The 18,825-nt window shown below is 46.9% G+C and overlaps 54 non-coding genes across 54 annotated transcripts; all 54 read right to left on the bottom strand.

Moving 5' to 3' along the window:
• Positions 1–148: 148 nt before the first annotated feature.
• On the bottom strand, positions 149–267 carry LOC145152161 (5S ribosomal RNA). The gene has a single exon (XR_013732694.1). It is a non-coding gene; the product is annotated as a 5S ribosomal RNA (ribosomal RNA).
• A 231-nt stretch (positions 268–498) lies between these two features.
• LOC145155117 (5S ribosomal RNA) lies at positions 499–617 on the bottom strand. The gene has a single exon (XR_013735573.1). It is a non-coding gene; the product is annotated as a 5S ribosomal RNA (ribosomal RNA).
• Positions 618–853: 236 nt separating this feature from the next.
• LOC145144494 (5S ribosomal RNA) lies at positions 854–972 on the bottom strand. The gene has a single exon (XR_013725503.1). It is a non-coding gene; the product is annotated as a 5S ribosomal RNA (ribosomal RNA).
• Positions 973–1,202: 230 nt separating this feature from the next.
• Positions 1,203–1,321, bottom strand: LOC145154881 (5S ribosomal RNA). Its single transcript, XR_013735350.1, has one exon. It is a non-coding gene; the product is annotated as a 5S ribosomal RNA (ribosomal RNA).
• Positions 1,322–1,552: 231 nt separating this feature from the next.
• On the bottom strand, positions 1,553–1,671 carry LOC145152160 (5S ribosomal RNA). The gene has a single exon (XR_013732693.1). It is a non-coding gene; the product is annotated as a 5S ribosomal RNA (ribosomal RNA).
• A 230-nt stretch (positions 1,672–1,901) lies between these two features.
• LOC145155809 (5S ribosomal RNA) lies at positions 1,902–2,020 on the bottom strand. Its single transcript, XR_013736237.1, has one exon. It is a non-coding gene; the product is annotated as a 5S ribosomal RNA (ribosomal RNA).
• A 237-nt stretch (positions 2,021–2,257) lies between these two features.
• Positions 2,258–2,376, bottom strand: LOC145152159 (5S ribosomal RNA). Its single transcript, XR_013732692.1, has one exon. It is a non-coding gene; the product is annotated as a 5S ribosomal RNA (ribosomal RNA).
• A 231-nt stretch (positions 2,377–2,607) lies between these two features.
• Positions 2,608–2,726, bottom strand: LOC145152158 (5S ribosomal RNA). Its single transcript, XR_013732691.1, has one exon. It is a non-coding gene; the product is annotated as a 5S ribosomal RNA (ribosomal RNA).
• Positions 2,727–2,957: 231 nt separating this feature from the next.
• LOC145152157 (5S ribosomal RNA) lies at positions 2,958–3,076 on the bottom strand. The gene has a single exon (XR_013732690.1). It is a non-coding gene; the product is annotated as a 5S ribosomal RNA (ribosomal RNA).
• Positions 3,077–3,315: 239 nt separating this feature from the next.
• On the bottom strand, positions 3,316–3,434 carry LOC145152654 (5S ribosomal RNA). The gene has a single exon (XR_013733182.1). It is a non-coding gene; the product is annotated as a 5S ribosomal RNA (ribosomal RNA).
• Positions 3,435–3,660: 226 nt separating this feature from the next.
• On the bottom strand, positions 3,661–3,779 carry LOC145145811 (5S ribosomal RNA). Its single transcript, XR_013726767.1, has one exon. It is a non-coding gene; the product is annotated as a 5S ribosomal RNA (ribosomal RNA).
• A 230-nt stretch (positions 3,780–4,009) lies between these two features.
• Positions 4,010–4,128, bottom strand: LOC145152156 (5S ribosomal RNA). The gene has a single exon (XR_013732689.1). It is a non-coding gene; the product is annotated as a 5S ribosomal RNA (ribosomal RNA).
• A 229-nt stretch (positions 4,129–4,357) lies between these two features.
• On the bottom strand, positions 4,358–4,476 carry LOC145149830 (5S ribosomal RNA). The gene has a single exon (XR_013730673.1). It is a non-coding gene; the product is annotated as a 5S ribosomal RNA (ribosomal RNA).
• Positions 4,477–4,708: 232 nt separating this feature from the next.
• On the bottom strand, positions 4,709–4,827 carry LOC145147651 (5S ribosomal RNA). Its single transcript, XR_013728548.1, has one exon. It is a non-coding gene; the product is annotated as a 5S ribosomal RNA (ribosomal RNA).
• Positions 4,828–5,058: 231 nt separating this feature from the next.
• Positions 5,059–5,177, bottom strand: LOC145154107 (5S ribosomal RNA). The gene has a single exon (XR_013734589.1). It is a non-coding gene; the product is annotated as a 5S ribosomal RNA (ribosomal RNA).
• Positions 5,178–5,408: 231 nt separating this feature from the next.
• On the bottom strand, positions 5,409–5,527 carry LOC145155600 (5S ribosomal RNA). Its single transcript, XR_013736032.1, has one exon. It is a non-coding gene; the product is annotated as a 5S ribosomal RNA (ribosomal RNA).
• Positions 5,528–5,758: 231 nt separating this feature from the next.
• On the bottom strand, positions 5,759–5,877 carry LOC145155523 (5S ribosomal RNA). The gene has a single exon (XR_013735958.1). It is a non-coding gene; the product is annotated as a 5S ribosomal RNA (ribosomal RNA).
• A 230-nt stretch (positions 5,878–6,107) lies between these two features.
• On the bottom strand, positions 6,108–6,226 carry LOC145152155 (5S ribosomal RNA). The gene has a single exon (XR_013732688.1). It is a non-coding gene; the product is annotated as a 5S ribosomal RNA (ribosomal RNA).
• Positions 6,227–6,464: 238 nt separating this feature from the next.
• LOC145146175 (5S ribosomal RNA) lies at positions 6,465–6,583 on the bottom strand. Its single transcript, XR_013727122.1, has one exon. It is a non-coding gene; the product is annotated as a 5S ribosomal RNA (ribosomal RNA).
• A 230-nt stretch (positions 6,584–6,813) lies between these two features.
• LOC145153321 (5S ribosomal RNA) lies at positions 6,814–6,932 on the bottom strand. Its single transcript, XR_013733837.1, has one exon. It is a non-coding gene; the product is annotated as a 5S ribosomal RNA (ribosomal RNA).
• A 231-nt stretch (positions 6,933–7,163) lies between these two features.
• LOC145146537 (5S ribosomal RNA) lies at positions 7,164–7,282 on the bottom strand. Its single transcript, XR_013727477.1, has one exon. It is a non-coding gene; the product is annotated as a 5S ribosomal RNA (ribosomal RNA).
• Positions 7,283–7,513: 231 nt separating this feature from the next.
• LOC145149183 (5S ribosomal RNA) lies at positions 7,514–7,631 on the bottom strand. Its single transcript, XR_013730038.1, has one exon. It is a non-coding gene; the product is annotated as a 5S ribosomal RNA (ribosomal RNA).
• Positions 7,632–7,861: 230 nt separating this feature from the next.
• LOC145152154 (5S ribosomal RNA) lies at positions 7,862–7,980 on the bottom strand. The gene has a single exon (XR_013732687.1). It is a non-coding gene; the product is annotated as a 5S ribosomal RNA (ribosomal RNA).
• Positions 7,981–8,217: 237 nt separating this feature from the next.
• Positions 8,218–8,336, bottom strand: LOC145146239 (5S ribosomal RNA). Its single transcript, XR_013727185.1, has one exon. It is a non-coding gene; the product is annotated as a 5S ribosomal RNA (ribosomal RNA).
• Positions 8,337–8,568: 232 nt separating this feature from the next.
• LOC145148022 (5S ribosomal RNA) lies at positions 8,569–8,687 on the bottom strand. Its single transcript, XR_013728922.1, has one exon. It is a non-coding gene; the product is annotated as a 5S ribosomal RNA (ribosomal RNA).
• Positions 8,688–8,918: 231 nt separating this feature from the next.
• LOC145155599 (5S ribosomal RNA) lies at positions 8,919–9,037 on the bottom strand. The gene has a single exon (XR_013736031.1). It is a non-coding gene; the product is annotated as a 5S ribosomal RNA (ribosomal RNA).
• Positions 9,038–9,267: 230 nt separating this feature from the next.
• On the bottom strand, positions 9,268–9,386 carry LOC145154532 (5S ribosomal RNA). Its single transcript, XR_013735004.1, has one exon. It is a non-coding gene; the product is annotated as a 5S ribosomal RNA (ribosomal RNA).
• A 233-nt stretch (positions 9,387–9,619) lies between these two features.
• Positions 9,620–9,738, bottom strand: LOC145145654 (5S ribosomal RNA). The gene has a single exon (XR_013726616.1). It is a non-coding gene; the product is annotated as a 5S ribosomal RNA (ribosomal RNA).
• A 230-nt stretch (positions 9,739–9,968) lies between these two features.
• On the bottom strand, positions 9,969–10,087 carry LOC145144343 (5S ribosomal RNA). The gene has a single exon (XR_013725354.1). It is a non-coding gene; the product is annotated as a 5S ribosomal RNA (ribosomal RNA).
• Positions 10,088–10,316: 229 nt separating this feature from the next.
• Positions 10,317–10,435, bottom strand: LOC145155598 (5S ribosomal RNA). Its single transcript, XR_013736030.1, has one exon. It is a non-coding gene; the product is annotated as a 5S ribosomal RNA (ribosomal RNA).
• Positions 10,436–10,667: 232 nt separating this feature from the next.
• On the bottom strand, positions 10,668–10,785 carry LOC145143506 (5S ribosomal RNA). The gene has a single exon (XR_013724536.1). It is a non-coding gene; the product is annotated as a 5S ribosomal RNA (ribosomal RNA).
• Positions 10,786–11,015: 230 nt separating this feature from the next.
• Positions 11,016–11,134, bottom strand: LOC145152153 (5S ribosomal RNA). Its single transcript, XR_013732686.1, has one exon. It is a non-coding gene; the product is annotated as a 5S ribosomal RNA (ribosomal RNA).
• Positions 11,135–11,371: 237 nt separating this feature from the next.
• On the bottom strand, positions 11,372–11,490 carry LOC145144544 (5S ribosomal RNA). The gene has a single exon (XR_013725557.1). It is a non-coding gene; the product is annotated as a 5S ribosomal RNA (ribosomal RNA).
• A 230-nt stretch (positions 11,491–11,720) lies between these two features.
• On the bottom strand, positions 11,721–11,839 carry LOC145153320 (5S ribosomal RNA). The gene has a single exon (XR_013733836.1). It is a non-coding gene; the product is annotated as a 5S ribosomal RNA (ribosomal RNA).
• Positions 11,840–12,053: 214 nt separating this feature from the next.
• On the bottom strand, positions 12,054–12,172 carry LOC145152152 (5S ribosomal RNA). The gene has a single exon (XR_013732685.1). It is a non-coding gene; the product is annotated as a 5S ribosomal RNA (ribosomal RNA).
• A 229-nt stretch (positions 12,173–12,401) lies between these two features.
• Positions 12,402–12,520, bottom strand: LOC145147066 (5S ribosomal RNA). Its single transcript, XR_013727982.1, has one exon. It is a non-coding gene; the product is annotated as a 5S ribosomal RNA (ribosomal RNA).
• Positions 12,521–12,749: 229 nt separating this feature from the next.
• On the bottom strand, positions 12,750–12,868 carry LOC145140478 (5S ribosomal RNA). The gene has a single exon (XR_013722182.1). It is a non-coding gene; the product is annotated as a 5S ribosomal RNA (ribosomal RNA).
• Positions 12,869–13,076: 208 nt separating this feature from the next.
• On the bottom strand, positions 13,077–13,195 carry LOC145152150 (5S ribosomal RNA). The gene has a single exon (XR_013732683.1). It is a non-coding gene; the product is annotated as a 5S ribosomal RNA (ribosomal RNA).
• Positions 13,196–13,425: 230 nt separating this feature from the next.
• Positions 13,426–13,544, bottom strand: LOC145144029 (5S ribosomal RNA). The gene has a single exon (XR_013725050.1). It is a non-coding gene; the product is annotated as a 5S ribosomal RNA (ribosomal RNA).
• Positions 13,545–13,782: 238 nt separating this feature from the next.
• LOC145155405 (5S ribosomal RNA) lies at positions 13,783–13,901 on the bottom strand. The gene has a single exon (XR_013735847.1). It is a non-coding gene; the product is annotated as a 5S ribosomal RNA (ribosomal RNA).
• A 230-nt stretch (positions 13,902–14,131) lies between these two features.
• On the bottom strand, positions 14,132–14,250 carry LOC145138660 (5S ribosomal RNA). The gene has a single exon (XR_013721649.1). It is a non-coding gene; the product is annotated as a 5S ribosomal RNA (ribosomal RNA).
• A 231-nt stretch (positions 14,251–14,481) lies between these two features.
• Positions 14,482–14,600, bottom strand: LOC145146536 (5S ribosomal RNA). Its single transcript, XR_013727476.1, has one exon. It is a non-coding gene; the product is annotated as a 5S ribosomal RNA (ribosomal RNA).
• A 231-nt stretch (positions 14,601–14,831) lies between these two features.
• LOC145143505 (5S ribosomal RNA) lies at positions 14,832–14,949 on the bottom strand. The gene has a single exon (XR_013724535.1). It is a non-coding gene; the product is annotated as a 5S ribosomal RNA (ribosomal RNA).
• Positions 14,950–15,179: 230 nt separating this feature from the next.
• Positions 15,180–15,298, bottom strand: LOC145152149 (5S ribosomal RNA). Its single transcript, XR_013732682.1, has one exon. It is a non-coding gene; the product is annotated as a 5S ribosomal RNA (ribosomal RNA).
• A 237-nt stretch (positions 15,299–15,535) lies between these two features.
• On the bottom strand, positions 15,536–15,654 carry LOC145144543 (5S ribosomal RNA). The gene has a single exon (XR_013725556.1). It is a non-coding gene; the product is annotated as a 5S ribosomal RNA (ribosomal RNA).
• A 232-nt stretch (positions 15,655–15,886) lies between these two features.
• On the bottom strand, positions 15,887–16,005 carry LOC145148021 (5S ribosomal RNA). Its single transcript, XR_013728921.1, has one exon. It is a non-coding gene; the product is annotated as a 5S ribosomal RNA (ribosomal RNA).
• A 232-nt stretch (positions 16,006–16,237) lies between these two features.
• Positions 16,238–16,355, bottom strand: LOC145143504 (5S ribosomal RNA). Its single transcript, XR_013724534.1, has one exon. It is a non-coding gene; the product is annotated as a 5S ribosomal RNA (ribosomal RNA).
• A 231-nt stretch (positions 16,356–16,586) lies between these two features.
• On the bottom strand, positions 16,587–16,705 carry LOC145152148 (5S ribosomal RNA). Its single transcript, XR_013732681.1, has one exon. It is a non-coding gene; the product is annotated as a 5S ribosomal RNA (ribosomal RNA).
• Positions 16,706–16,942: 237 nt separating this feature from the next.
• LOC145144542 (5S ribosomal RNA) lies at positions 16,943–17,061 on the bottom strand. The gene has a single exon (XR_013725555.1). It is a non-coding gene; the product is annotated as a 5S ribosomal RNA (ribosomal RNA).
• Positions 17,062–17,291: 230 nt separating this feature from the next.
• On the bottom strand, positions 17,292–17,410 carry LOC145153319 (5S ribosomal RNA). Its single transcript, XR_013733835.1, has one exon. It is a non-coding gene; the product is annotated as a 5S ribosomal RNA (ribosomal RNA).
• A 214-nt stretch (positions 17,411–17,624) lies between these two features.
• Positions 17,625–17,743, bottom strand: LOC145152147 (5S ribosomal RNA). The gene has a single exon (XR_013732680.1). It is a non-coding gene; the product is annotated as a 5S ribosomal RNA (ribosomal RNA).
• A 228-nt stretch (positions 17,744–17,971) lies between these two features.
• LOC145147065 (5S ribosomal RNA) lies at positions 17,972–18,090 on the bottom strand. The gene has a single exon (XR_013727981.1). It is a non-coding gene; the product is annotated as a 5S ribosomal RNA (ribosomal RNA).
• Positions 18,091–18,319: 229 nt separating this feature from the next.
• Positions 18,320–18,438, bottom strand: LOC145140476 (5S ribosomal RNA). Its single transcript, XR_013722181.1, has one exon. It is a non-coding gene; the product is annotated as a 5S ribosomal RNA (ribosomal RNA).
• A 220-nt stretch (positions 18,439–18,658) lies between these two features.
• LOC145152146 (5S ribosomal RNA) lies at positions 18,659–18,777 on the bottom strand. Its single transcript, XR_013732679.1, has one exon. It is a non-coding gene; the product is annotated as a 5S ribosomal RNA (ribosomal RNA).
• Positions 18,778–18,825: the final 48 nt, after the last annotated feature.

The following is an 18,825-nucleotide window of genomic DNA, read 5'->3' as shown; positions in this document are numbered from 1 at the left end:
GAGACCGATCGGCTCCGTTCCAAAAATACGAAAACCATGAACCATGAAGCGGATGCCACCCGAGCATAGAAATAGCAAGAAAGAAAAAAAAACAAAAAAAAAAAACTGCACGTAAAATCTAAAAAAACGCAAACGGGCAACGAAAAAAGGGGTGCAACACGAGGACTTCCCAGGGGGTCACCCATCCTAGTACTACTCTCGCCCAAGCACGCTTAACTGCGGAGTTCTGATGGGATCCGGTGCATTAGTGCTGGTATGATCGCACCCGAAATACTATCCATGCTTATTGCTTTTATGTCTTAAAAGACGCAGAACCTCCTTTGTTTTCGTACGCGAGGCGTGGGACCCACGAGACCGATCGGCTCCGTTCCAAAAATACGAAAACCATGAACCATGAAGCGGAGGCCACCCGAGCATAGAAATAGCAAGAAAGAAAAAAAAAACAAAAAAAAAAACTGCACGTAAAATCTAAAAAAACGCAAACGGGCAACGAAAAAAGGGGTGCAACACGAGGACTTCCCAGGGGGTCACCCATCCTAGTACTACTCTCGCCCAAGCACGCTTAACTGCAGAGTTCTGATGGGATCCGGTGCATTAGTGCTGGTATGATCGCACCCGAAATACTATCCATGCTTATTGCTTTTATGTCTTAAAAGACGCAGAACCTCCTTTGTTTTCCTACGCGAGGCGTGGGACCCACGAGACCGATCGGGTCCGTTCTAAAAATACGAAAACCATGAACCATGAACCATGAAGCGGAGGCCACCCGAGCATAGAAATAGCAAGAAAGAAAAAAAAACAAAAAAAAAACCGCACGTAAAATCTAAAAAAACGCAAACGGGCAACGAAAAAAGGGGTGCAACACGAGGACTTCCCAGGGGGTCACCCATCCTAGTACTACTCTCGCCCAAGCACGCTTAACTGCGGACTTCTGATGGGATCCGGTGCATTAGTGCCGGTATGATCGCACCCGAAATATTATCCATGCTTATTGCTTTTATGTCTTAAAAGACGCAGAACCTCCTTTGTTTTCGTACGCGAGGCGTGGGACCCACGAGACCGATCGGCTCCGTTCCAAAAATACGAAAACCATGTACCATGAAGCGGAGGCCACCCGAGCATAGAAATAGCAAGAAAGAAAAAAAAACAAAAAAAAAACCGCACGTAAAATCTAAAAAAACGCAAACGGGCAACGGAAAAGGGGGGTGCAACACAAGGACTTCTCAGGGGGTCACCCATCCTAGTACTACTCTCGCCCAAGCACGCTTAACTGCGGAGTTCTGATGGGATCCGGTGCATTAGTGCTGGTATGATCGCACCCGAAATACTATCCATGCTTATTGCTTTTATGTCTTAAAAGACGCAGAACCTCCTTTGTTTTCGTACGCGAGGCGTGGGACCCACGTGACCGATCGGCTCCGTTCCAAAAATACGAAAACCATGAACAATGAAGCGGAGGCTACCCGAGCATAGAAACAGCAAGAAAGAAACAAAAACAAAAAAAAAACAGCACGTAAAATCTAAAAAAAACGCAAACGGGCAACGAAAAAGGGGGGTGCAACACGAGGACTTCCCAGGGGGTCACCCATCCTAGTACTACTCTCGCCCAAGCACGCTTAACTGCGGAGTTCTGATGGGATCCGGTGCATTAGTGCTGGTATGATCGCACCCGAAATACTATTCTTGATTATTGCTTTTATGTCTTAAAAGACGCAGAACCTCCTTTGTTTTCGTACGCGAGGCGTGGGACCCACGAGACCGATCGGCTCCGTTCCAAAAATACGAAAACCATGAACCATGAAGCGGAGGCCACCCGAGCATAGAAATAGCAAGAAAGAAAAAAAAAACAAAAAAAAAACTGCACGTAAAATCTAAAAAAACGCAAACGGGCAACGAAAAAAGGGGTGCAACACGAGGACTTCCCAGGGGGTCACCCATCCTAGTACTACTCTCGCCCAAGCACGCTTACCTGCGGAGTTCTGATGGGATCCGGTGCATTAGTGCTGGTATGATCGCACCCGAAATACTATCCATGCTTATTGCTTTTATGTCTTAAAAGACGCAGAACCTCCTTTGTTTTCCTACGCGAGGCGTGGGACCCACGAGACCGATCGGGTCCGTTCCAAAAATACGAAAACCATGAACCATGAACCATGAAGCGGAGGCCACCCGAGCATAGAAATAGCAAGAAAGAAAAAAAAAACAAAAAAAAAACCGCACGTAAAATCTAAAAAAACGCAAACGGGCAACGAAAAAAGGGGTGCAACACGAGGACTTCCCAGGGGGTCACCCATCCTAGTACTACTCTCGCCCAAGCACGCTTAACTGCGGAGTTCTGATGGGATCCGGTGCATTAGTGCTGGTATGATCGCACCCGAAATACTATCCATGCTTATTGCTTTTATGTCTTAAAAGACGCAGAACCTCCTTTGTTTTCGTAAGCGAGGCGTGGGACCCACGTGACCGATCGGCTCCGTTCCAAAAATACGAAAACCATGAACCATGAAGCGGAGGCCACCCGAGCATAGAAATAGCAAGAAAGAAAAAAAAAACAAAAAAAAAAACTGCACGTAAAATCTAAAAAAACGCAAACGGGCAACGAAAAAAGGGGTGCAACACGAGGACTTCCCAGGGGGTCACCCATCCTAGTACTACTCTCGCCCAAGCACGCTTAACTGCGGAGTTCTGATGGGATCCGGTGCATTAGTGCTGGTATGATCGCACCCGAAATACTATCCATGCTTATTGCTTTTATGTCTTAAAAGACGCAGAACCTCCTTTGTTTTCGTAAGCGAGGCGTGGGACCCACGTGACCGATCGGCTCCGTTCCAAAAATACGAAAACCATGAACCATGAAGCGGAGGCCACCCGAGCATAGAAATAGCAAGAAAGAAAAAAAAAACAAAAAAAAAAACTGCACGTAAAATCTAAAAAAACGCAAACGGGCAACGAAAAAAGGGGTGCAACACGAGGACTTCCCAGGGGGTCACCCATCCTAGTACTACTCTCGCCCAAGCACGCTTAACTGCGGAGTTCTGATGGGATCCGGTGCATTAGTGCTGGTATGATCGCACCCGAAATACTATCCATGCTTATTGCTTTTATGTCTTAAAAGACGCAGAACCTCCTTTGTTTTCCTACGCGAGGCGTGGGACCCACGAGACCGATCGGGTCCGTTCCAAAAATACGAAAACCATGAACCATGAACCATGAAGCGGAGGCCACCCGAGCATAGAAATAGCAAGAAAGAAAAAAAAAACAAAAAAAAAACCGCACGTAAAATCTAAAAAAAACGCAAACAGGCAACGAAAAAGGAGGGTGCAACACGAGGACTTCCCAGGGGGTCACCCATCCTAGTACTACTCTCGCCCAAGCACGCTTAACTGCGGAGTTCTGATGGGATCCGGTGCATCAGTGCTGGTATGATCGCACCCGAAATACTATCCATGCTTATTGCTTTTATGTCTTAAAAGACGCAGAACCTCCTTTGTTTTCGTACGCGAGGCATGGGACCCACGTGACCGATCGGATCCGTTCCAAAAATACGAAAACCATCAACCATGAAGCGGAAGCCACCCGAGCATAGAAACAGCAAGAAAGAAAAAAAAAAAAAAACCGCACGTAAAATCTAAAAAAAACGCAAACGGGCAACGAAAAAGGGGGGTGCAACACGAGGACTTCCAAGGGGGTCACCCATCCTAGTACTACTCTCGCCCAAGCACGCTTAACTGCGGAGTTCTGATAGGATCCGGTGCATTAGTGCTGGTATGATCGCACCCGAAATACTATTCATGATTATTGCTTTTATGTCTTAAAAGACGCAGAACCTCCTTTGTTTTCGTACGCGAGGCGTGGGACCCACGAGACCGATCGGCTCCGTTCCAAAAATACGAAAACCATGAACCATGAAGCGGAGGCCACCCGAGCATAGAAATAGCAAAAAAGAAAAAAAAACAAAAAAAAACCGCACGTAAAATCTAAAAAAAACGCAAACGGGCAACGAAAAAGGGGGGTGCAACACGAGGACTTCCCAGGGGGTCACCCATCCTAGTACTACTCTCGCCCAAGCACGCTTAACTGCGGAGTTCTGATGGGATCCGGTGCATTAGTGCTGGTATGATCGCACCCGAAATACTATCCATGCTTATTGCTTTTATGTCTTAAAAGACGCAGAACCTCCTTTGTTTTCGTACGCGAGGCGTGGGACCCACGAGACCGATCGGCTCCGTTCCAAAAATACGAAAACCATCAACCATGAACCATGAGGCGGAGGCCACCCGAGCATAGAAATAGCAAGAAAGAAAAAAAAAGAAAAAAAAAACCGCACGTAAAATCTAAAAAAACGCAAACGGGCAACGAAAAGCAACACGAGGACTTCCCAGGGGGTCACCCATCCAAGTACTACTCTCGCCCGAGCACGCTTAACTGCAGAGTTCTGATGGAATCCGGTGCATTAGTGCTGGTATGATCGCACCCGAAATACTATTCATGATTATTGCTTTTATGTCTTAAAAGACGCAGAACCTCCTTTGTTTTCGTACGCGAGGCGTGGGACCCACGTGACCGATCGGCTCCGTTCCAAAAATACGAAAACCATGAACCATGAAGCGGAGGCCACCCGAGCATAGAAATAGCAAGAAAGAAAAAAAAAACAAAAAAAAAAAACCGCACGTAAAATCTAAAAAAACGCAAACGGGCAACGAAAAAAGGGGTGCAACACGAGGACTTCCCAGCGGGTCACCCATCCTAGTACTACACTCGCCCAAGCACGCTTAACTGCGGAGTTTTGATGGGATCCGGTGCATTAGTGCTGGTATGATCGCACCCGAAATACTATCCATGCTTATTGCTTTTATATCTTAAAAGACGCAGAACCTCCTTTGTTTTCGTAAGCGAGGCGTGGGACCCACGTGACCGATCGGCTCCGTTCCAAAAATACGAAAACCATGAACCATGAAGCGGAGGCCACCCGAGCATAGAAATAGCAAGAAAGAAAAAAAAGACAAAAAAAAACCGCACGTAAAATCTAAAAAAAACGCAAACAGGCATCGAAAAAGGGGGGTGCAACACGAGGACTTCCCAGGGGGTCACCCATCCTAGTACTACACTCGCCCAAGCACGCTTAACTGCGGAGTTCTGATGGGATCCGGTGCATTAGTGCTGGTATGATCGCACCCGAAATACTATCCATGCTTATTGCTTTTATGTCTTAAAAGACGCAGAACCTCCTTTGTTTTCGTAAGCGAGGCGTGGGACCCACGTGACCGATCGGCTCCGTTCCAAAAATACGAAAACCATGAACCATGAAGCGGAGGCCACCCGAGCATAGAAATAGCAAGAAAGAAAAAAAAACAAAAAAAAAACCGCACGTAAAATCTAAAAAAAACGCAAACGGGCAACGAAAAAGGGGGGTGCAACACGAGGACTTCCCAGGGGGTCACCCATCCTAGTACTACTCTCGCCCAAGCACGCTTAACTGCGGAGTTCTGATGGGATCTGGTGCATTAGTGCTGGTATGATCGCACCCGAAATATTATCCATGCTTATTGCTTTTATGTCTTAAAAGACGCAGAACCTCCTTTGTTTTCGTACGCGAGGCGTAGGACCCACGTGACCGATCGGCTCCGTTCCAAAAATACGAAAACCATGAACCATGAAGCGGAGGCCACCCGAGCATAGAAACAGCAAGAAAGAAACAAAAACAAAAAAAAAACAGCACGTAAAATCTAAAAAAAACGCAAACGGGCAACGAAAAAGGGGGGTGCAACACGAGGACTTCCCAGGGGGTCAACCATCCTAGTACTACTCTCGCCCAAGCACGCTTAACTGCGGAGTTCTGATGGGATCCGGTGCATTAGTGCTGGTATGATCGCACCCGAAATACTATTCATGATTATTGCTTTTATGTCTTAAAAGACGCAGAACCTCCTTTGTTTTCGTACGCGAGGCGTGGGACCCACGAGACCGATCAGCTCCGTTCCAAAAATACGAAAACCATGAACCATGAAGCGGAGGCCACCCGAGCATAGAAATAGCAAGAAAGAAAAAAAAAACAAAAAAAAAACTGCACGTAAAATCTAAAAAAACGCAAACGGGCAACGAAAAAAGGGGTGCAACACGAGGACTTCCCAGGGGGTCACCCATCCTAGTACTACTCTCGCCCAAGCACGCTTAACTGCGGAGTTCTGATGGGATCCGGTGCATTAGTGCTGGTATGATCGCACCCGAAATACTATCCATGCTTATTGCTTTTATGTCTTAAAAGACGCAGAACCTCCTTTGTTTTCCTACGCGAGGCGTGGGACCCACGAGACCGATCGGGTCCGTTCCAAAAATACGAAAACCATGAACCATGAACCATGAAGCGGAGGCCACCCGAGCATAGAAATAGCAAGAAAGAAAAAAAAAACAAAAAAAAAACCGCACGTAAAATCTAAAAAAACGCAAACGGGCAACGAAAAAGGGGGTTGCAACACGAGGACTTCCCAGGGGGTCACCCATCCTAGTACTACTCTCGCCCAAGCACGCTTAATTGCGGAGTTCTGATGGGATCCGGTGCATTAGTGCTGGTATGATCGCACCCGAAATACTATCCATGCTTATTGCTTTTATGTCTTAAAACACGCAGAACCTCCTTTGTTTTCGTACGCGAGGCGTGGGACCCACGAGACCGATCGGCTCCGTTCCAAAAATACGAAAACCATCAACCATGAAGCGGAGGCCACCCGAGCATAGAAACAGCAAGAAAGAAAAAAAAACAAAAAAAAAACAGCACGTAAAATCTAAAAAAAACGCAAACGGGCAACGAAAAAAGGGGTGCAACACGAGGACTTCCCACGGGGTCACCCATCCTAGTACTACTCTCGCCCAAGCACGCTTAACTGCGGAGTTCTGATGGGATCCGGTGCATTAGTGCTGGTATGATCGCACCCGAAATACTATCCATGCTTATTGCTTTTATGTCTTAAAAGACGCAGAACCTCCTTTGTTTTCGTACGCGAGGCGTGGGACCCACGTGACCGATCGGCTCCGTTCCAAAAATACGAAAACCATGAACCATGAAGCGGAGGCCACCCGAGCATAGAAATAGCAAGAAAGAAAAAAAAACAAAAAAAAAACCGCACGTAAAATCTAAAAAAAACGCAAACGGGCAACGAAAAAGGGGGGTGCAACACGAGGACTTCCCAGGGGGTCACCCATCCTAGTACTACTCTCGCCCAAGCACGCTTAACTGCGGAGTTCTGATGGGATCTGGTGCATTAGTGTTGGTATGATCGCACCCGAAATACTATCCATGCTTATTGCTTTTATGTCTTAAAAGACGCAGAACCTCCTTTGTTTTCGTACGCGAGGCGTGGGACCCACGTGACCGATCGGCTCCGTTCCAAAAATACGAAAACCATGAACCATGAAGCGGAGGCCACCCGAGCATAGAAACAGCAAGAAAGAAACAAAAACAAAAAAAAAACAGCACGTAAAATCTAAAAAAAACGCAAACGGGCAACGAAAAAGGGGGGTGCAACACGAGGACTTCCCAGGGGTCACCCATCCTAGTACTACTCTCGCCCAAGCACGCTTAACTGCAGAGTTCTGATTGGATCCGGTGCATTAGTGCTGGTATGATCGCACCCGAAATACTATTCATGATTATTGCTTTTATGTCTTAAAAGACGCAGAACCTCCTTTGTTTTCGTACGCGAGGCGTGGGACCCACGAGACCGATCAGCTCCGTTCCAAAAATACGAAAACCATGAACCATGAAGCGGAGGCCACCCGAGCATAGAAATAGCAAGAAAGAAAAAAAAAACAAAAAAAAAACTGCACGTAAAATCTAAAAAAACGCAAACGGGCAACGAAAAAAGGGGTGCAACACGAGGACTTCCCAGGGGGTCACCCATCCTAGTACTACTCTCGCCCAAGCACGCTTAACTGCGGAGTTCTGATGGGATCCGGTGCATTAGTGCTGGTATGATCGCACCCGAAATACTATCCATGCTTATTGCTTTTATGTCTTAAAAGACGCAGAACCTCCTTTGTTTTCCTACGCGAGGCGTGGGACCCACGAGACCGATCGGGTCCGTTCCAAAAATACGAAAACCATGAACCATGAACCATGAAGCGGAGGCCACCCGAGCATAGAAATAGCAAGAAAGAAAAAAAAACAAAAAAAAAACCGCACGTAAAATCTAAAAAAACGCAAACGGGCAACGAAAAAGGGGGTTGCAACACGAGGACTTCCCAGGGGGTCACCCATCCTAGTACTACTCTCGCCCAAGCACGCTTAACTGCAGAGTTCTGATGGGATCCGGTGCATTAATGCTGGTATGATCGCACCCGAAATACTATCCATGCTTATTGCTTTTATGTCTTAAAAGACGCAGAACCTCCTTTGTTTTCGTAAGCGAGGCGTGGGACCCACGTGACCGATCGGCTCCGTTCCAAAAATACGAAAACCATGAACCATGAAGCGGAGGCCACCCGAGCATAGAAATAGCAAGAAAGAAAAAAAAAACAAAAAAAAAAAACCGCACGTAAAATCTAAAAAAACGCAAACGGGCAACGAAAAAGGGGGTGCAACACGAGGACTTACCAGGGGGTCACCCATCCTAGTACTACTCTCGCCCAAGCACGCTTAATTGCGGAGTTCTGATGGGATCCGGTGCATTAGTGCTGGTATGATCGCACCCGAAATACTATCCATGCTTATTGCTTTTATGTCTTAAAAGACGCAGAACCTCCTTTGTTTTCGTAAGCGAGGCGTGGGACCCACGTGACCGATCGGCTCCGTTCCAAAAATACGAAAACCATGAACCATGAAGCGGAGGCCACCCGAGCATAGAAATAGCAAGAAAGAAAAAAAAACAAAAAAAAAACCGCACGTAAAATCTAAAAAAAACGCAAACGGGCAACGAAAAAGGGGGGTGCAACACGAGGACTTCCCAGGGGGTCACCCATCCTAGTACTACTCTCGCCCAAGCACGCTTAACTGCGGAGTTCTGATGGGATCTGGTGCATTAGTGCTGGTATGATCGCACCCGAAATATTATCCATGCTTATTGCTTTTATGTCTTAAAAGACGCAGAACCTCCTTTGTTTTCGTACGCGAGGCGTGGGACCCACGAGACCGATCAGCTCCGTTCCAAAAATACGAAAACCATGAACCATGAAGCGGAGGCCACCCGAGCATAGAAATAGCAAGAAAGAAAAAAAAAACAAAAAAAAAACTGCACGTAAAATCTAAAAAAACGCAAACGGGCAACGAAAAAAGGGGTGCAACACGAGGACTTCCCAGGGGGTCACCCATCCTAGTACTACTCTCGCCCAAGCACGCTTAACTGCGGAGTTCTGATGGGATCCGGTGCATTAGTGCTGGTATGATCGCACACGAAATACTATCCATGCTTATTGCTTTTATGTCTTAAAAGACGCAGAACCTCCTTTGTTTTCCTACGCGAGGCGTGGGACCCACGAGACCGATCGGGTCCGTTCCAAAAATACGAAAACCATGAACCATGAACCATGAAGCGGAGGCCACCCGAGCATAGAAATAGCAAGAAAGAAAAAAAAAAAAAAAACCGCACGTAAAATCTAAAAAAACGCAAACGGGCAACGAAAAAGGGGGTTGTAACACGAGGACTTCCCAGGGGGTCACCCATCCTAGTACTACTCTCGCCCAAGCACGCTTAACTGCGGAGTTCTGATGGGATCCGGTGCATTAGTGCTGGTATGATCGCACCCGAAATACTATCCATGCTTATTGCTTTTATGTCTTAAAAGACGCAGAACCTCCTTTGTTTTCGTACGCGAGGCGTGGGACCCACGAGACCGATCGGCTCCGTTCCAAAAATACGAAAACCATCAACCATGAAGCGGAGGCCACCCGAGCATAGAAACAGCAAGAAAGAAAAAAAAACAAAAAAAAAACAGCACGTAAAATCTAAAAAAAACGCAAACGGGCAACGAAAAAAGGGGTGCAACACGAGGACTTCCCACGGGGTCACCCATCCTAGTACTACTCTCGCCCAAGCACGCTTAACTGCGGAGTTCTGATGGGATCCGGTGCATTAGTGTTGGTATGATCGCACCCGAAATACTATCCATGCTTATTGCTTTTATGTCTTAAAAGACGCAGAACCTCCTTTGTTTTCGTACGCGAGGCGTGGGACCCACGTGACCGATCGGCTCCGTTCCAAAAATACGAAAACCATGAACCATGAAGCGGAGGCCACCCGAGCATAGAAATAGCAAGAAAGAAAAAAAAACAAAAAAAAACCGCACGTAAAATCTAAAAAAAACGCAAACGGGCAACGAAAAAGGGGGTGCAACACGAGGACTTCCCAGGGGGTCACCCATCCTAGTACTACTCTCGCCCAAGCACGCTTAACTGCGGAGTTCTGATGGGATCTGGTGCATTAGTGCTGGTATGATCGCACCCGAAATACTATCCATGCTTATTGCTTTTATGTCTTAAAAGACGCAGAACCTCCTTTGTTTTCGTACGCGAGGCGTGGGACCCACGTGACCGATCGGCTCCGTTCCAAAAATACGAAAACCATGAACCATGAAGCGGAGGCCACCCGAGCATAGAAACAGCAAGAAAGAAACAAAAACAAAAAAAAAAACAGCACGTAAAATCTAAAAAAAACGCAAACGGGCAACGAAAAAGGGGGGTGCAACACGAGGACTTCCCAGGGGTCACCCATCCTAGTACTACTCTCGCCCAAGCACGCTTAACTGCGGAGTTCTGATGGGATCCGGTGCATTAGTGCTGGTATGATCGCACCCGAAATACTATTCATGATTATTGCTTTTATGTCTTAAAAGACGCAGAACCTCCTTTGTTTTCGTACGCGAGGCGTGGGACCCACGAGACCGATCAGCTCCGTTCCAAAAATACGAAAACCATGAACCATGAAGCGGAGGCCACCCGAGCATAGAAATAGCAAGAAAGAAAAAAAAAACAAAAAAAAAACTGCACGTAAAATCTAAAAAAACGCAAACGGGCAACGAAAAAAGGGGTGCAACACGAGGACTTCCCAGGGGGTCACCCATCCTAGTACTACTCTCGCCCAAGCACGCTTAACTGCGGAGTTCTGATGGGATCCGGTGCATTAGTGCTGGTATGATCGCACCCGAAATACTATCCATGCTTATTGCTTTTATGTCTTAAAAGACGCAGAACCTCCTTTGTTTTCCTACGCGAGGCGTGGGACCCACGAGACCGATCGGGTCCGTTCCAAAAATACGAAAACCATGAACCATGAACCATGAAGCGGAGGCCACCCGAGCATAGAAATAGCAAGAAAGAAAAAAAAACAAAAAAAAAACCGCACGTAAAATCTAAAAAAACGCAAACGGGCAACGAAAAAGGGGGTTGCAACACGAGGACTTCCCAGGGGGTCACCCATCCTAGTACTACTCTCGCCCAAGCACGCTTAACTGCAGAGTTCTGATGGGATCCGGTGCATTAGTGCTGGTATGATCGCACCCGAAATACTATCCATGCTTATTGCTTTTATGTCTTAAAAGACGCAGAACCTCCTTTGTTTTCGTACGCGAGGCGTGGGACCCACGAGACCGATCGGCTCCGTTCCAAAAATACGAAAACCATCAACCATGAAGCGGAGGCCACCCGAGCATAGAAACAGCAAGAAAGAAAAAAAAACAAAAAAAAAACAGCACGTAAAATCTAAAAAAAACGCAAACGGGCAACGAAAAAAGGGGTGCAACACGAGGACTTCCCACGGGGTCACCCATCCTAGTACTACTCTCGCCCAAGCACGCTTAACTGCGGAGTTCTGATGGGATCCGGTGCATTAGTGCTGGTATGATCGCACCCGAAATACTATCCATGCTTATTGCTTTTATGTCTTAAAAGACGCAGAACCTACTTTGTTTTCGTACGCGAGGCGTGGGACCCACGAGACCGATCGGCTCCGTTCCAAAAATACGAAAACCATGAACCATGAACCATGAAGCGGAGGCCACCCGAGCATAGAAATAGCAAGAAAGAAAAAAAAACAAAAAAAAAACGCAAACGGGCAACGAAAAAAGGGGTGCAACACGAGGACTTCCCAGGGGGTCACCCATCCTAGTACTACTCTCGCCCAAGCACGCTTAACTGCGGAGTTCTGATGGGATCCGGTGCATTAGTGCTGGTATGATCGCACCCGAAATACTATCCATGCTTATTGCTTTTATGTCTTAAAAGACGCAGAACCTCCTTTGTTTTCGTACGCGAGGCGTGGGACCCACGAGACCGATCGGATCCGTTCCAAAAATACGAAAACCATGAACCATGAAGCGGAGGCCACCCGAGCATAGAAATAGCAAGAAAGAAAAAAAAACAAAAAAAAAACCCCACGTAAAATCTAAAAAAACGCAAACGGGCAACGAAAAAAGGGGTGCAACACGAGGACTTCCCAGGGGGTCACCCATCATAGTACTACTCTCGCCCAAGCACGCTTAACTGCGAAGTTCTGATGGGATCCGGTGCATTAGTGCTGGTATGATCACACCTGAAATACTATCCATGCTTATTGCTTTTATGTCTTAAAAGACGCAGAACCTCCTTTGTTTTCGTACGCGAGGCGTAGGACCCACGAGACCGATCGGCTCCGTTCCAAAAATACGAAAACCATGAACCATGAAGCGGAGGCCACCCGAGCATAGAAATAGCAAGAAAGAAAAAAAAACAAAAAAAAAACCGCACGTAAAATCTAAAAAATCGCAAACGGGCAACGAAAAAGGGGGTGCAACACGAGGACTTCCCAGGGGGTCACCCATCCTAGTACTACTCTTGCCCAAGCACGCTTAGCTGCGGAGTTCTGATGGGATCCGGTGCATTAGTGCTGGTATGATCGCACCCAAAATACTATCCATGCTTATTGCTTTTATGTCTTAAAAGACGCAGAACATCCTTTGTTTTCGTACGCGAGGCGTGGGACCCACGTGACCGATCGGCTCCGTTGCAAAAATACGAAAACCATGAACCATGAAGCGGAGGCCACCCGAGCATAGAAATAGCAAGAAACAAAAAAAAAACAAAAAAAAAACGCAAACGGGCAACGAAAAAAGGGGTGCAACACGAGGACTTCCCAGGGGGTCACCCATCCTAGTACTACTCTCGCCCAAGCACGCTTAACTGCGGAGTTCTGATGGGATCCGGTGCATTAGTGCTGGTATGATCGCACCCGAAATACTATTCATGATTATTGCTTTTATGTCTTAAAAGACGCAGAACCTCCTTTGTTTTCGTACGCGAGGCGTGGGACCCACGAGACCGATCAGCTCCGTTCCAAAAATACGAAAACCATGAACCATGAAGCGGAGGCCACCCGAGCATAGAAATAGCAAGAAAGAAAAAAAAAACAAAAAAAAAACTGCACGTAAAATCTAAAAAAACGCAAACGGGCAACGAAAAAAGGGGTGCAACACGAGGACTTCCCAGGGGGTCACCCATCCGAGTACTACTCTCGCCCAAGCGCGCTTAACTGCGGAGTTCTGATGGGATCCGGTGCATTAGTGCTGGTATGATCGCACCCGAAATACTATCCATGCTTATTGCTTTTATGTCTTAAAAGACGCAGAACCTCCTTTGTTTTCCTACGCGAGGCGTGGGACCCACGAGACCGATCGGGTCCGTTCCAAAAATACGAAAACCATGAACCATGAACCATGAAGCGGAGGCCACCCGAGCATAGAAATAGCAAGAAAGAAAAAAAAAACAAAAAAAAAACCGCACGTAAAATCTAAAAAAACGCAAACGGGCAACGAAAAAGGGGGTTGCAACACGAGGACTTCCCAGGGGGTCACCCATCCTAGTACTACTCTCGCCCAAGCACGCTTAACTGCGGAGTTCTGATGGGATCCGGTGCATTAGTGCTGGTATGATCGCACCCGAAATACTATCCATGCTTATTGCTTTTATGTCTTAAAAGACGCAGAACCTCCTTTGTTTTCGTACGCGAGGCGTGGGACCCACGAGACCGATCGGCTCCGTTCCAAAAATACGAAAACCATCAACCATGAAGCGGAGGCCACCCGAGCATAGAAACAGCAAGAAAGAAAAAAAAACAAAAAAAAAACAGCACGTAAAATCTAAAAAAAACGCAAACGGGCAACGAAAAAAGGGGTGCAACACGAGGACTTCCCACGGGGTCACCCATCCTAGTACTACTCTCACCCAAGCACGCTTAACTGCGGAGTTCTGATGGGATCCGGTGCATTAGTGCTGGTATGATCGCACCCGAAATACTATCCATGCTTATTGCTTTTATGTCTTAAAAGACGCAGAACCTCCTTTGTTTTCGTACGCGAGGCGTGGGACCCACGTGACCGATCGGCTCCGTTCCAAAAATACGAAAACCATGAACCATGAAGCGGAGGCCACCCGAGCATAGAAATAGCAAGAAAGAAAAAAAAACAAAAAAAAAACCGCACGTAAAATCTAAAAAAAACGCAAACGGGCAACGAAAAAGGGGGGTGCAACACGAGGACTTCCCAGGGGGTCACCCATCCTAGTACTACTCTCGCCCAAGCACGCTTAACTGCGGAGTTCTGATGGGATCTGGTGCATTAGTGTTGGTATGATCGCACCCGAAATACTATCCATGCTTATTGCTTTTATGTCTTAAAAGACGCAGAACCTCCTTTGTTTTCGTACGCGAGGCGTGGGACCCACGTGACCGATTGGCTCCGTTCCAAAAATACGAAAACCATGAACCATGAAGCGGAGGCCACCCGAGCATAGAAACAGCAAGAAAGAAACAAAAACAAAAAAAAAACAGCACGTAAAATCTAAAAAAAACGCAAACGGGCAACGAAAAAGGGGGGTGCAACACGAGGACTTCCCAGGGGTCACCCATCCTAGTACTACTCTCGCCCAAGCACGCTTAACTGCGGAGTTCTGATGGGATCCGGTGCATTAGTGCTGGTATGATCGCACCCGAAATACTATTCATGATTATTGCTTTTATGTCTTAAAAGACGCAGAACCTCCTTTGTTTTCGTACGCGAGGCGTGGGACCCACGAGACCGATCAGCTCCGTTCCAAAAATACGAAAACCATGAACCATGAAGCGGAGGCCACCCGAGCATAGAAATAGCAAGAAAGAAAAAAAAAACAAAAAAAAAACTGCACGTAAAATCTAAAAAAACGCAAACGGGCAACGAAAAAAGGGGTGCAACACGAGGACTTCCCAGGGGGTCACCCATCCTAGTACTACTCTCGCCCAAGCACGCTTAACTGCGGAGTTCTGATGGGATCCGGTGCATTAGTGCTGGTATGATCGCACCCGAAATACTATCCATGCTTATTGCTTTTATGTCTTAAAAGACGCAGAACCTCCTTTGTTTTCCTACGCGAGGCGTGGGACCCACGAGACCGATCGGGTCCGTTCCAAAAATACGAAAACCATGAACCATGAACCATGAAGCGGAGGCCACCCGAGCATAGAAATAGCAAGAAAGAAAAAAAAACAAAAAAAAAACCGCACGTAAAATCTAAAAAAACGCAAACGGGCAACGAAAAAGGGGGTTGCAACACGAGGACTTCCCAGGGGGTCACCCATCCTAGTACTACTCTCGCCCAAGCACGCTTAACTGCAGAGTTCTGATGGGATCCGGTGCATTAGTGCTGGTATGATCGCACCCGAAATACTATCCATGCTTATTGCTTTTATGTCTTAAAAGACGCAGAACCTCCTTTGTTTTCGTAAGCGAGACGTGGGACCCACGTGACCGATCGGCTCCGTTCCAAAAATACGAAAACCATGAACCATGAAGCGGAGGCCACCCGAGCATAGAAATAGCAAGAAAGAAAAAAAAAACAAAAAAAAAAAACCGCACGTAAAATCTAAAAAAACGCAAACGGGCAACGAAAAAGGGGGTGCAACACGAGGACTTACCAGGGGGTCACCCATCCTAGTACTACTCTCGCCCAAGCACGCTTAATTGCGGAGTTCTGATGGGATCCGGTGCATTAGTGCTGGTATGATCGCACCCGAAATACTATCCATGCTTATTGCTTTTATGTCTTAAAAGACGCAGAACCTCCTTTGTTTTCGTACGCGAGGCGTGGGACCCACGTGACCGATCGGCTCCGTTCCAAAAATACGAAAACCATGAACCATGAAGCGGAGGCCACCCGAGCATAGAAACAGCAAGAAAGAAACAAAAACAAAAAAAAAAACAGCACGTAAAATCTAAAAAAAACGCAAACGGGCAACGAAAAAGGGGGGTGCAACACGAGGACTTCCCAGGGGTCACCCATCCTAGTACTACTCTCGCCCAAGCACGCTTAACTGCGGAGTTCTGATGGGATCCGGTGCATTAGTGCTGGTATGATCGCACCCGAAATACTATTCATGATTATTGCTTTTATGTCTTAAAAGACGCAGAACCTCCTTTGTTTTCGTACGCGAGGCGTGGGACCCACGAGACCGATCAGCTCCGTTCCAAAAATACGAAAACCATGAACCATGAAGCGGAGGCCACCCGAGCATAGAAATAGCAAGAAAGAAAAAAAAAAACAAAAAAAAAACTGCACGTAAAATCTAAAAAAACGCAAACGGGCAACGAAAAAAGGGGTGCAACACGAGGACTTCCCAGGGGGTCACCCATCCTAGTACTACTCTCGCCCAAGCACGCTTAACTGCGGAGTTCTGATGGGATCCGGTGCATTAGTGCTGGTATGATCGCACCCGAAATACTATCCATGCTTATTGCTTTTATGTCTTAAAAGACGCAGAACCTCCTTTGTTTTCCTACGCGAGGCGTGGGACCCACGAGACCGATCGGGTCCGTTCCAAAAATACGAAAACCATGAACCATGAACCATGAAGCGGAGGCCACCCGAGCATAGAAATAGCAAGAAAGAAAAAAAAACAAAAAAAAAACCGCACGTAAAATCTAAAAAAACGCAAACGGGCAACGAAAAAGGGGGTTGCAACACGAGGACTTCCCAGGGGGTCACCCATCCTAGTACTACTCTCGCCCAAGCACGCTTAACTGCAGAGTTCTGATGGGATCCGGTGCATTAGTGCTGGTATGATCGCACCCGAAATACTATCCATGCTTATTGCTTTTATGTCTTAAAAGACGCAGAACCTCCTTTGTTTTCGTACGCGAGGCGTGGGACCCACGAGACCGATCGGCTCCGTTCCAAAAATACGAAAACCATCAACCATGAAGCGGAGGCCACCCGAGCATAGAAACAGCAAGAAAGAAAAAAAAACAAAAAAAAAACAGCACGTAAAATCTAAAAAAAACGCAAACGGGCAACGAAAAAAGGGGTGCAACACGAGGACTTCCCACGGGGTCACCCATCCTAGTACTACTCTCGCCCAAGCACGCTTAACTGCGGAGTTCTGATGGGATCCGGTGCATTAGTGCTGGTATGATCGCACCCGAAATACTATCCATGCTTATTGCTTTTATGTCTTAAAAGACGCAGAACCTACTTTGTTTTCGTACGCGAGGCGTGGGACCCACGAGACCGATCGGCTCCGTTCCAAAAATACGAAAACCATTAACCATGAACCATGAAGCGGAGGCCACCCGAGCATAGAAATAGCAAGAAAGAAAAAAAAACAAAAAAAAAACGCAAACGGGCAACGAAAAAAGGGGTGCAACACGAGGACTTCCCAGGGGGTCACCCATCCTAGTACTACTCTCGCCCAAGCACGCTTAACTGCGGAGTTCTGATGGGATCCGGTGCATTAGTGCTGGTATGATCGCACCCGAAATACTATCCATGCTTATTGCTTTTATGTCTTAAAAGACGCAGAACCTCCTTTGTTTTCGTACGCGAGGCGTGGGACCCACGAGACCGATCGGATCCGTTCCAAAAATACGAAAACCATGAACCATGAAGCGGAGGCCACCCGAGCATAGAAATAGCAAGAAAGAAAAAAAAACAAAAAAAAACCCCACGTAAAATCTAAAAAAACGCAAACGGGCAACGAAAAAAGGGGTGCAACACGAGGACTTCCCAGGGGGTCACCCATCATAGTACTACTCTCGCCCAAGCACGCTTAACTGCGAAGTTCTGATGGGATCCGGTGCATTAGTGCTGGTATGATCACACCTGAAATACTATCCATGCTTATTGCTTTTATGTCTTAAAAGACGCAGAACCTCCTTTGTTTTCGTACGCGAGGCGTAGGACCCACGAGACCGATCGGCTCCGTTCCAAAAATACGAAAACCATGAACCATGAAGCGGAGGCCACCCGAGCATAGAAATAGCAAGAAAGAAAAAAAAACAAAAAAAAAACCGCACGTAAAATCTAAAAAATCGCAAACGGGCAACGAAAAAGGGGGTGCAACACGAGGACTTCCCAGGGGGTCACCCATCCTAGTACTACTCTTGCCCAAGCACGCTTAGCTGCGGAGTTCTGATGGGATCCGGTGCATTAGTGCTGGTATGATCGCACCCAAAATACTATCCATGCTTATTGCTTTTATGTCTTAAAAGACGCAGAACATCCTTTGTTTTCGTACGCGAGGCGTGGGACCCACGTGACCGATCGGCTCCGTTGCAAAAATACGAAAACCATGAACCATGAAGCGGAGGCCACCCGAGCATAGAAATAGCAAGAAAGAAAAAAAAAACAAAAAAAAAAACAAAAAAAAAACGCAAACGGGCAACGAAAAAAGGGGTGCAACACGAGGACTTCCCAGGGGGTCACCCATCCTAGTACTACTCTCGCCCAAGCACGCTTAACTGCGGAGTTCTGATGGGATCCGGTGCATTAGTGCTGGTATGATCGCACCCGAAATACTATTCATGATTATTGCTTTTATGTCTTAAAAGACGCAGAAC

Source organism: Lactuca virosa, chromosome 1 (genome assembly GCF_052849685.1).
Source record: "Lactuca virosa cultivar CGN04683 chromosome 1, Lactuca_virosa_CGN04683_v6, whole genome shotgun sequence".
Lineage (NCBI taxonomy): Eukaryota > Viridiplantae > Streptophyta > Magnoliopsida > Asterales > Asteraceae > Lactuca > Lactuca virosa.
The sequence above is the reverse complement of the archived record's forward strand: the minus strand, read 5'-3'. Positions and strand labels throughout refer to the sequence as shown.